Source organism: Triplophysa dalaica, chromosome 16 (genome assembly GCF_015846415.1).
Source record: "Triplophysa dalaica isolate WHDGS20190420 chromosome 16, ASM1584641v1, whole genome shotgun sequence".
Lineage (NCBI taxonomy): Eukaryota > Metazoa > Chordata > Actinopteri > Cypriniformes > Nemacheilidae > Triplophysa > Triplophysa dalaica.
This window is the reverse complement of record NC_079557.1, coordinates 4,489,612-4,501,913: the sequence shown is the minus strand read 5'-3', so window position 1 is coordinate 4,501,913 and position 12,302 is coordinate 4,489,612.

Below are 12,302 nucleotides of genomic sequence, written 5' to 3'. Positions count from 1 at the left end.
CATGCGCTCGCTGGGAAAGGAAGTGCTTTAGGAACTCGTGATAAATGTGTTAAAAGAACAAGAATAAAACAACGGAAACTTATAATAGACAATTACGCATTCAGTAAAACTCTTAGTGCATTCAGGCTTGCGTTTTTTTTAAATAAACATACTGCTTTCAGCTTACAGTATGGAAAACAACTGGCATGGTGGCGAGTGTGTTTATTTTGTCCTTGGCACTAGTCATGGGTATGTTTGCCTGTCCAAACAGTTTCCAAAGTTCACTGCTGGCTCTGTGAAACAAGGACTTGTTTTTGATTTCCAGCATTTTGTTTTATAAGCAATGATGCCCCTTGGACTAAAGGTTGGGGAAAAAACTGACATTTTGTCCTGAATAAGCAAGTTCACAGTATCGTCGCTGTCAAATTGATTCCACAGTGGCTGTTGGGGCTTTGAGAGAATAACACTTTTGATGACGAAGAAGAGTGATGCTTCATTCTTTTTTAATGCTTTCTAGGCTACGAGTTTTCTTTCTCGGGTTGTTGTGATGCTAACTCTAAAGTGGGTCAGAGTGCTGTGGAGCGTCAACACAACGCTTGTCAAAGTAACCTTTAATTAAACCTCTCTGATTCTGTCAAATCCACTCAACCCTCATCACATCAACTATTCCTAATGAAAATACAGACCTCAAAACTTTAGCCTGAAACAAAACCGTCTGGAGATTTGTTTGATTTTTGCAGGCCCATGATCTCCTACAATAGGGAATAATCAACCGGGATGTCAGAATTACCTTCTAAAAGCAGCAAAAGAAAAACTCAATACGGACGACGCTGTGCGAGAGAGATCAGAGGAGCACCAGAAAGAGAGGGACCGTCTGAGCATCGCCGGATCGACTAGTTCTCTATAGTTCGGTTTGTGATTTTTTCCAAAGCTTTCATGTTTTTTCTCCTTTCTTTTCTTGGACACTGTCCATTTATCTGACCACATTTCGAGAGACATGTCAGATGGATATCGACAGACAGCCCAATCTAGTGGCAAGTGCAGATATTGTACGCTCCACACATCCTGCTCATTCAATTCTGGGAAATTGGTCTCTTTGAAAAAAGCCTGTCATTATTTTGTCACGCCTTGTCCCAAGTGACATTTACAGCAAATAAGTCTACCAGCCGAATGACACAAAAAAGAACTGCTGTGAAGTCACGGTTTCTTTTTTGCGCTTTCTCTTCTGTTTCGAGGAAACATTTGGCGGATGTCTCTAATCTCCGTCGTCCACGTACGAAACTGAGGTCATAAATGCTCTCTCCTATATATAAAAAACAGATGAGATCTATTTAATATCAAATAAATGGAACCAAAGTAAACTGTGATATACAGAGAAAAGAACACATACATTTCACAAGTGCATCTACTAGAGTTTCAGAACAGATCTCAACAATGTTACAAGTTGTGCTCACATTTGTTAAAACAATAAAATCTGCCATCAAAAGTCAAGATTTTATCAAAATGAAAGCATTTCTAATCAGAGTGATCCAAAAACAGAATATGATAGCTATACAATCTACATCTGTCTGCCTCCATACCTTTAAAATGTCAACAAGTTTCATTTATATCTCTATCTATTTCTCAAAGCAATTTATTTAACGGAAACATGCAAAACATAGGTGATACTTACTACAATGTGATGGTTTAAAAAAAAATATATTTGATAATTTACTCAATTTGATTCACCATCATGCGCTTCCAAACCTGTACGACTTTCATAATACTGCAGAAAAGAAAAGAAGTTATTTTAAAGAACGTTGGTAACCGAACAAATCTGGCCCCCATTGACTTCCATTGTATAGACACAAAACCACAGAGACTTTTCCTGAAATATATATTTTTTCAAAATATCTCTGAACCACATAAGGATGAATAAAGGATGACATCACTTTTATTTTTGGGTGAATTATCTCTCTAAATAACACCTCTTAGCAGAAGTCTCGGTTATCCAGATGCTGGATAATGAAAAGCACATCAAAACATCAGAATCTAACATGCAGAGGCTTCAAATATCTCATATTCATCACATACAGTAAAACAAAACTTGGTCTTCATCAAACTGAAGGAACCTTGAAGCGCATCAAAGATCTGAAACCTTAGTGAAGTTGTGAGATGAAACAAAAGCTTTTGTTTGTCTTACACAAGTGCTAAAGCACAAAATGTAAACAAAAATGACTCGAGTAATATTTTTTAAAACACAAAGAAGCCCCAAGTGATGCTGCTTCAGCAGTCCTATTACTCCATTTCAGTGATGCAATTTATTTCCTTTGGCTCTCATTCACTTCGAAATGGATTTATTACATTTCCTTACAATTTGAGCTTGTTCAGATGCCGCTGTAAATGCTGCTGCATCCCAATAATCACATCCAGCCCCTGACAACAGACGCCACAAACTGCACCCCCAGCACTTTCCTTAAACATCCTTCATTCACGAGTTGTGCTTCTTTCGCTGCCATTGTCGAAAACAAGTCAGTAAAAATAGTTCAAGGAGCCATCTTGGCGGTACTCAGAGGTTTACTTTCATCTTTCATCTTCACGAAGCTCTCTATCAGCGAAGCATCCATCTGCCCGTTCACTCAGAAATGAGGAGCTGAAATACGTTACAAGTGAGGCGGTGAAATTTCCCTCGACCGTGCAATTAGAATAAAACACTTATTTTAAACCTGAAATACAGCTATCGTCAGAGCTAAAAGTTTCTGTCGAGTGTTATTTAGCATTGACTCATTTTTAATATGTTAAAAGGCCCTTTCTACTTTATTATTCATTATAACGAATGAATTGAAATAAGAAAAGACAGTATCTGACTATAAATAGAAACATAATTTGTTCTGGAGTATTTTTTTCCTATTTCATATTTGTGCCAAACAGCACAAGAAAAAACAGATGTTTTCTTGCGTCACCTACATCGACAAGAGACAGATCTTTCCTAGAATTGATTTTAACGCCGTTTCTAATAAAGTGATTGGCCAACTGTTGCAAGTACTGTTGGTTAGTCACACTATCCTTGTTTAATGCATTTACATGTATGCATTTGTCAAACGCTTCAATCCAAAGGGGATTTAAGGATTTACATTTCTTAATCAAAACACTCTTTCAGTTAAGGCACAAGACCGCCTGCTTATTGATTCAGTTCATGTCATGGAAATTATCTTTGGATCATTTTTAAAATAAAGCTACATTTAGGTTCTTTAAACACTGGCACGAGGCCGGCGTGCATAACAAAGCTCAGACCCGCAGAGCGGCGCGAAATGTCAAACATCCATCAAGTTCAGCAATATTCAGATATCGCATGCGAGGCTGAAGTTGATGAATGATGTATCTGGTAAAGATCTGCTCAGATTTGACTGAGACAAGACATCCCGAATAGATTCCGCGGAATCAAATATCAACAGGAAACAACAATACACTCGCGAGCAAGAAGGTTGAGCGTGTCAGAGAAATTTTATACAGCTTCCTGACGGAGTTCATTTTTCTACCATCCGAGCCCTTTTATAGTATTTAGTGGAGATGCTGCGAAGCGAATTAGGCTTGTGGCCTCTTGTGCCCTGCCACTGCATCACTTTAAAGATTGATACGTATCGACGGAGTATGGATATCAAGACAGCGGCCATCTTCGGTTACTCACAGTTTGAGTGACTTGACTTGAACAAACGCCCAGACAAAATCCATACGGCATATATTCAAAGGCGGTTTATGCTACCGGTAAAAGAATAGCACTTGCGTTTGACAACAATAGCCTGTATACCAAAAAAAACCCTCTTAAATAAAACCCTCACAGTGTGATATTAAATTGCTCTCACTTTTTTTGGTATTCCGGCACAGTCGTAGGCCCTACGTGTATCCAGCACAGGCACCGCTTCGGTTGTTCCTTGCATAAACCAGCTGAATGTTGACTTTTATGAACGTTTTATGGAGTATTAAGTAAAAGTATGGCAGACAGTGTTCGATTCACAGCTGTGATTGTAGGGAGATATAAAGACAGCGCTCCTAAAGACACAGTGTGCCGGGAAGGTAAAAAAACTTATTTCATTTCCACCGTTTGTAGCTGTCAGGGTATCAACACCTGAGACTGCGACAAAGAACGGAGTCTTTAAAACGAGTAACTCAACTCTAAAGGACCGTCTTCAGTCTATAAGATAATACGATCCACTTAGCTCTTCGTTTATGGTCCATCTGTGAAGCATTGTCTTTGTAATTAACCCAAGGCCTTATAAATCACACAGTAAGGTTTACATGCCACTGATACACCTTTACAATCAAACACAAGGAACACAAGAAACCCTGTTGAAAAGAATAGAATCCTGCCCAAAATACAATAAAAAATTGTTTGAATTAAATGAGTATAGTGGGAATTGTATTGGTTTTAATGAAAACTACAATGCTATGTATGGAATAATGCCCAAAACACAATAGCATAACTTTGTAATGGTTTTAATGAAAAAAGCCAATGGTTTATAATGGCATTTTAATAAACCATTAGAATTTCTGTGATGGTTTCTTTAAGGTTTCAATCGTTTTTTGTCAGCAGGGTAGTTAGAACAAACTATAACTAATCATAAAAATAAAATCTTAAAATGAATTACATTTCTGAATTTTTAAGCAGTTATTCAGGTATAGATGTGTGTTTTACTTCTCATTTCCATATTTGCTAAAAAACTATTGTTCTCTAAAATGATTGGTGTGTGGAAATGAATGCAAATTAATAACAATAAATGTTACTTACACTTTACATTTAGTTCTTGTAGAGCATTGGGAAAACAGTCTGGGTGGTGAACAAACCTTCAACATAGATTCTGGCAATCATAAAAATAAAGGATAATGTAATTAAAGAAAGACAATAAAAAGTCTAAAACTACCCTTTTCCATTGAAACTAAAATTATTGTTTTTTCATTTGTCAAAAAAGGCATATTTCTCATTAAAATCCTCCTAGGAGACAGAAAACTCACACGATGGAGAAATCACACATTTAAAGAGCCACAAGCGGAGTGTTATGAGGTGAACATGTTCCTCTGTAACACACAACACAATTAAATCTCTCTGTAATACATGCGCTCCAAACCTCTCTCCTGTTTTTCACACCTTTAAACTTATTTTCAGGCTGTTTTCTTTGATATTCAGAGTAACTAAACGCCCTCCAGACCCACAGGAACTATAATTCCACCCTGCTTTCATACACAGCCAACGTAGACAATAAAAACGACATTAAATAGCCTCGTCTTCCAGCTCTACAGCTGCTGGGAGGTGCGTATAAACCGCTGGGCTCTGCATATGAACTGTTTACCCTAATAAAGAGAGATTAGAGGCGAACCTGAATGTAGGTGAAGTTTCTCGTCTTCACTGGTTTAATCTGTGTGTGTCCTTCAAAAGAACAAAATAAGGAATGACACTTGGAGCGAAAAACTGTTGGATCATCTCATGCCACACTATTTTAACATATTGATTCTAGTCTGCATTATGCAAATAAACAGTAAAAAATGCTTAAAAGCTATTCAATGGTCCATTGTAGGAAAATAAGTGGCATCTAGTGGTGAGGTTGTGATTTGCAATCAATGGCTAACTCCAACGGTCACCTCTCCCATTTGAGGCACTACGGTGGCTGACACAGGACCTACGTTTTCACTTCTTTGCAGAAGGAGATAAAATATTTACAAAACACGCTCTGTAGAGCTGTTTGTCCGTTTAGGGCTACTTTAGAAACAACATGGTGAATTCATGCAAGGGGATCAGCAGTTGATAGATAGAAATTGCTGAATCTTAGGTAATAAAAAAAGTTTATTAAAGCTTTTTATACACATCTGAAGACATATTTATGTAAATTAAATTAGATCCTCCAAAAAGTTACACAATGAAAGAAGCTGTTTTGTGCTTCTCACGAAACATCCCAAATCGTCCGGCATGATGCACTCCATCCAGTTTCACCAAAGAGAGCCACGGAAGTGCTTTGACACACTGGAAATTCAAGCAGATGTATTTATGAATTACAATGGCAGCAAGAGCCTTGAAAATTACATCACTGCGAGGCACAGTGTCTTGTGATAAACATAAATAAATATATATCTGTAAGAAAAAAATAAACAGTGTTCAGCAAAAACAAACATTCCCACCAGCTACAGATATGCTGTGCTGTGTTTGGCGGCAGATCGAGCTCGGGAACAGCTTGTGAACGATGTGCTCCGCTCTTCCCATCAGCACCACAATCTGCCCGAGCGCATCCCAGCGGAGACCGTTCCCAGCACTGCCACACCACCGGCTCACACCTACACGCTTACGTGCAAACTTCCCCGCTGTGCTTGACCTAAAAAACACATATACAAACACTTCTGTGCACACACACCACATCACCGCAGGCAAACTCGTCGGGCAATCTGATTATATCCTAATAATCAGAAAAGTCTGGATGTTTTAGGACTGGTGGATGTCAATCATTAATTTCATTAGTGTGAGTTTATTCTGGATTAAAATAAAGTCATTTTGGGGAACAATCTGTTGACGTCTGAATTGCGCAACAAGGCATTTTGGCTGCACTAGACAAATGACAACTTTATGAAAGACTTCATAAACAAAGCAAAGTTATTTTGTGGTGTATCACAGAAATCTTTAAAACTCCAATATTATGTTTTGTCTTTGTACCGCCTACTCCACTGAAGAAAGTAAACAGTATTACACCCTAAGGCGTTTTATTGTAGTTTAAGGTTTTATTTTAGTTCAATTAAATATAATAATATAATATATTATAAATATATATTTTAAATAATTTACTTTTCTTTATTTCAATTTTTTTTGCTTTTATGTGCTTTTGTCATTTTATTATTTATTTGTTTATTTTTATTTGTTTATGGTGCTACATAAAATTAATTTAAGTTCATTTTTTATTTTTATAGCTTTTAAATATATCTATAGACCAATATTTTATTTGATTTCAATAAAGAGATGGGTTAATAGTTTAAGTAAACTATAATAACCTTTGCTCTTATGTGGTTACCAAACATCTATAAATATGCAATTGTAAGTGCAATTACATTTTTTCATTTTCTTACATATTTTTTACAGTATTCTTAAATGCCCCCAGAAAGGCCATATGAAATTCACATGTGTAAAAACATGTTGACAACATTCCTTTTTTTGCTTATTTGAGACTCGTCTTGTCCAAATGTTATCACCTGTGAAATTCATGTAGATTTCATGTAAGGGCACTCGTAGTCATTTGACTGAAGTAAACCTCTTGCATTGAAACTTCTACATTTGATTTGCTTCCCAAGCGTTTCCTAGCCAAACAGCACACTTACAGTGAAAGCCGTCTAAGAGATCTCTGGCCTATAAACTTACAGTAAACTGAAAAGCCTGGATACCGTCAATCCACTGACACGTTCAATTCTGGTTTGAAGGTTGTGTGTTTAGACTGTGTTAGAAGGTGAGAACAGATCGCACAGAGCACATTTCCCCTCCTCTACGTTTGTTCGAGGCGAGAACAGCTGTTCGGGGCTCGAGAGGCGCTGCGATTGCATCGCAATGAGCCAGACCTGTAGTTCGTCAAACGCCGCTGTCAGACAGAAGAAAACAGCACTGAGTCAGTTATCAAAGAGGAGGGGTCTGTTTGATTACCTTAAATGGCCCAACCTGAAAATAACTTCATATAAACAAAAAACTCAGGTTATGTTTAGATTGCGATATGTTGTTACCCGTGTTATGCAGTACCAGTTAAACTTTGTTATTTTTTAAATGAACATGCTTGTGCTGTGATTTTAGCGAAATCTCAGGCACTTACATTTCATTACACAATGGCAAGAAAATTAACAACATGCCCTCAAAAATGTCAGTTTTAGATATTTCCCAGTGAACTTTGAACATTAACTTTCTCAAAGCTATATTTTGATGTTTTATTTAAATGTGAAAAGCATGACAACATCAAAACTTGCTGTTTAAATAAACATCAAAAAGCACACCTTTTAAATACAAAACGCAAAAAAACAAAGAATTATCTGGGATATTGCTATTTACTGTAGGACATGTAGCAAATACGTACTGCATATGAGGAAAGCTTTCCAAATGATCCTATTTTCCTGTTGAATAAATGAGGTGTTTTCTTTCTAAACTGCCTCAGCTCAGCCTAAAAACATCAGACATCTTGTAGCTTTGCAATGCAAAACAAAATAAGTGTTGAACACGAGTGTCTCAGTGAATTAATTGCTGTGGATGGATTGCATCACGTGGGAATTATGCTGTCTCCGGAATGATCTTTCACTATTTCTTTTTAGAGAAACAAGAAGCGCGTAAGACGTGATTGTCAAGGGAATATGCAGGCATAAAGCGCTGCCCTTAAATATGAGACGTCCCACTGAACTGTACTTGAATCTGAGATCCTGCCTCATTAAAACACTACAGCTTCAGCACAAAGAAATCAACAGACCTACTGAAAAACAGCAGAGAGGAGTTTCACTTTTACTTTTTCAAAGTTAAATTGTAGGACTTTGAACCCAAATGAAAAATATGGCAACTCAATGTTGATGTTTTGCAGTGAACCAGAAGCTACACATACATAATGCTTCAGACCTCAAATACTGCAAAAAAAAACAAGTTCATATTCACTTTAAAGCAACACAACAGTCATATTTCTACATGCATTTAGGAAAAGTTCCGAAATATTTTTTTGTGATAATTTGATTTTTATCACAGTTTTCATGCGTCTGTCACGTTGCTAATGGATGACTTTGTCAGTCCTGAGATTTGATTTTTTTCTAATTCAACAGACACTGGACTGGAATGGCCACAATACATCTAAATCCTGACTAAATGTAATTTTGCAATGGTTTCTTAATTTTTCCGCAGCTGTATATTGGAAATAACATGGTTTGCCAATGCCATTTTATGTTTACTAGTGATTTTAGCAATAGGCTAATAATGAAAGACAATAAAACAATTTCAAATTCAACCAACAGACTGATGCTTATACTAGTTGAGTCACTTAGCTCATCATCTCTGTTTGTAATAAAAAAGCAAAATATGATTACTTGCATTCAAAAGAAAAGCCAATAGATGTTTGAAGCTCAAAACTAAAAAAACGTATCTTTGATTCACAGAAACAGGTTATTGCTCGATGCGCATCTGCTGGTATGCAATTACACACATTTCAAACCAGATGAGCTGTGTGACAGAAATCAATAACGCCCAGTTAAAAGTATTCATCAGGGGAAAGGGCGAGGTATTTCACATACCTGCCAATCAGAAATACCAAAAACTAGACTGCATCACAAGCAAAATGTCGGCTATGCTAACATTCTGAAAGTTATCTTCACCCTTCCACCAAAGCCAACAATTCGTTTTTGTGTTGGCATGCCAGGGTCTTCATGAATGGCGTAATCTTTTCAAGTAAGTCTATCGGGTCATTGGCAGAATAAGACATGAAATGAAAGCAGCCTGGGCGAGCGGCGTGCACCCAGATTACTGAAGCGCGCTGGAAACAAACACTCACTTCACATGCTTTGATATGTCGCTGCGCTTTCACACACTGATCGCAGCGGAGCGCATGCGAGCAACCCGGGTGCTTGAGACGGCAGAACCCATTTCTGAGAAGATTACAGATTTCTTGAATTGAAATAGGCCTAATTTCTTAAGTGAACTGAACAGATAGAAGAAAACTCTTCTAGGGGATGGAGACCATGAAGTTATTCAACAAATGGCTTGGTGAATTAGTCGAATGTCAGACTCATTACTTACAAAAACAGTCAGTCACATTTTTGTTCTCAATATCTGTACTGGTGAAAGCCTGGTAGTTTGTGAAGCCCTTCTACTTTCCTTGAGGGAATAAACTGTAAAAACAGAACATCTTGTATCAAGCTTCTACAGGTCAGGATGGAAATGTCCGATTAAAGAAAGAATCTCTCAAACTGCGCTTTAGAGAGTGAAATTCATAAATGCGTGCTGCTCAAACATTCCCTCACCATCTGTATCTGACAGCTGTGAAGATTTGGAAATGAAGCATTGCAGTCTTCCAAGCAGACTGAGAAGATCTGAAATAGTAAATGATTTATCAGGCCGAGTGAACATACTGTATCATTTACATACGTGCATATTATATGGCCTAAACGTGAATAACAATTTGAGTGAACATATTTATAAAATGTTCAGATGCAATGTTTCTTAGCAAAATATCTTCTTTTGTGTTCTGCAGAAGAAAGAAAGACAGGTTTGGAATGACTTGAGGATGAGTACATTTTGAGTGACTGGCCCTTTAATAATAGCAGGACCTGAGCAGGCTTCCAGACATTCGTGCAAAACCTGATGATCCATGTTTTCTTAGCATGATGTGCGCCACTTGAGAACTCCGATGTAAGCAACGACATTTGAACTTTTCTACAAAATAGTAGAAAATTTTGTCATCATTTACTGACCCTCACATTGTTCCAAATCTGCATGAAAATTCTTGTTCTGGTGAACACACAAAAAGATATTTTGAAGAATGCTTGTAACCAAACGGTTCTTGGCCATCATTGACTACCATCATGACTGTCCTTTGTTTTATATAATGTATATACATTTGGAACAATTCGAAGGTGAGTAAAGGACGACAGAAATTTCATTTTTTGGTGAACTGTCCCTTTAACATAGTCAACAAATCTGCTTTTAGTCAATTTTGTTTAGTGACCTTGAAGAATCTTCAATGTTTCTTATTTATTTTGTCACTTTCCAAACATATTCAGTTCATTTCAAAATGTAGCTAAATAATTAAAAAGATTTTGGAAGCCCACAATACAGCCGTTTTCAGTGTTGTTTACACTCTAGAGATGATAGCTTCACGACTTCTTTCTCACCCTAAACAACTTGTTAAACACAATCCATCTCTCTGAGACTCAATTCCTTTCTCTCCATTTCTTATTTCACTCTTTTTCTCCATCTCACTACATTAATGTGTCCTCACCGAAGGACGGAATTAAAACAATTTCAGAAGCAAAATGCATGGAAGATCATCGACTTGCATTTCGTGGAGCCAGGCAATCAATAAGAGCAGAATTATGGTGCATTGGAGTGCAAGATTTTAATCTGGGACTAAATATCCTGCAGTGGATTAGTCTCAGATGCTTTCATACCCTCAGTGTTCTTCATGAAATATGGATAAGGCTGAGAGAGGATTATGAAAAATAAAGGCATTTCCCCCAAACCTGCCTCAAATAAGACCGGAGATAATAAGTTGGAGATAATGGGCAGCTAAAAGATTTCACCATGCTCTTCAGCGGCAGATCCTCGCCCACCCGGTTTGGATTGGAAATTAATGAGAAGGCCCCCCGGTACGATACCTTTGCTGTGACAGGACACCACCTCGGGAGAATTTGCCTTTCTCTCTCTCTCTGGGGTATATCTCATGGTCACCGTGGCTGACGATGAGCTAAGAAGCTTTTTCATGGAGGCAAAAAACAACAAAAAAATGCAAATGTCTGAGCGTCATTTACACACTGGAAGATTATAAAGGTGACATTGATACAGCACGGATATCATGTAATCCTTCCAAAGACCTTGGACAAGCTGTTTCCTGTGTGCTTGTTTTAGGAACGAATTTCAACCTTCTTGGCTAAAGTCTGATAAAGATAGGGATGTAATTAGGGCGCTTTAACCGCGTGATCTAACAATACATTTATAATGGGAAATCTGTGTTAGTTTTATGCAGCTTGTGGGCTATAACTGTTCATGGTTCTACATGAAAGAGAATGATGCTTATTATTATTCATAAGGATGCAAACGAAAAATCATTTTTTGAATGTATAAGCATCTCAGCCTTTGTCATATACATTTGCATTTCGCCTCAAGTGAAACAAAATACGCTTTATTGCGTTTATGTGCAGGTGTGTGATTTGTTTATGAGAACCTTTTGTGAACATGAAAGTTGGTAATTACATTACAACTACTTAAAAAATGTAGTGTCAAACTACTCATAATAATAAGGAAACTAAAGTCAAGTTACATTTGACAAAAAGTTGCTATATTACAAGCCACAAACAAAAGAAGCAAAGTACATTGAAGATACTGAAGTGGTCAATAAACTGTCAAAAGAATAAATGTCTTAGTTTTAGAATTGGTTTGTGTACATGAATCTCTGTAATATCTCAATTATTTTTCATAGACATCAGTACAATTAAAGCGGTATTACACCTCAAAATTCTCTCATCATTTACTCACCATTTGTCATTCTAAACCTGTATGACATTCCCTTTTGCTGCACAAACACAAAAAAAGATATTTTGAAGAATGTTGGTAACTGAACAATGGTGAACATTCACTTCCATCGTAT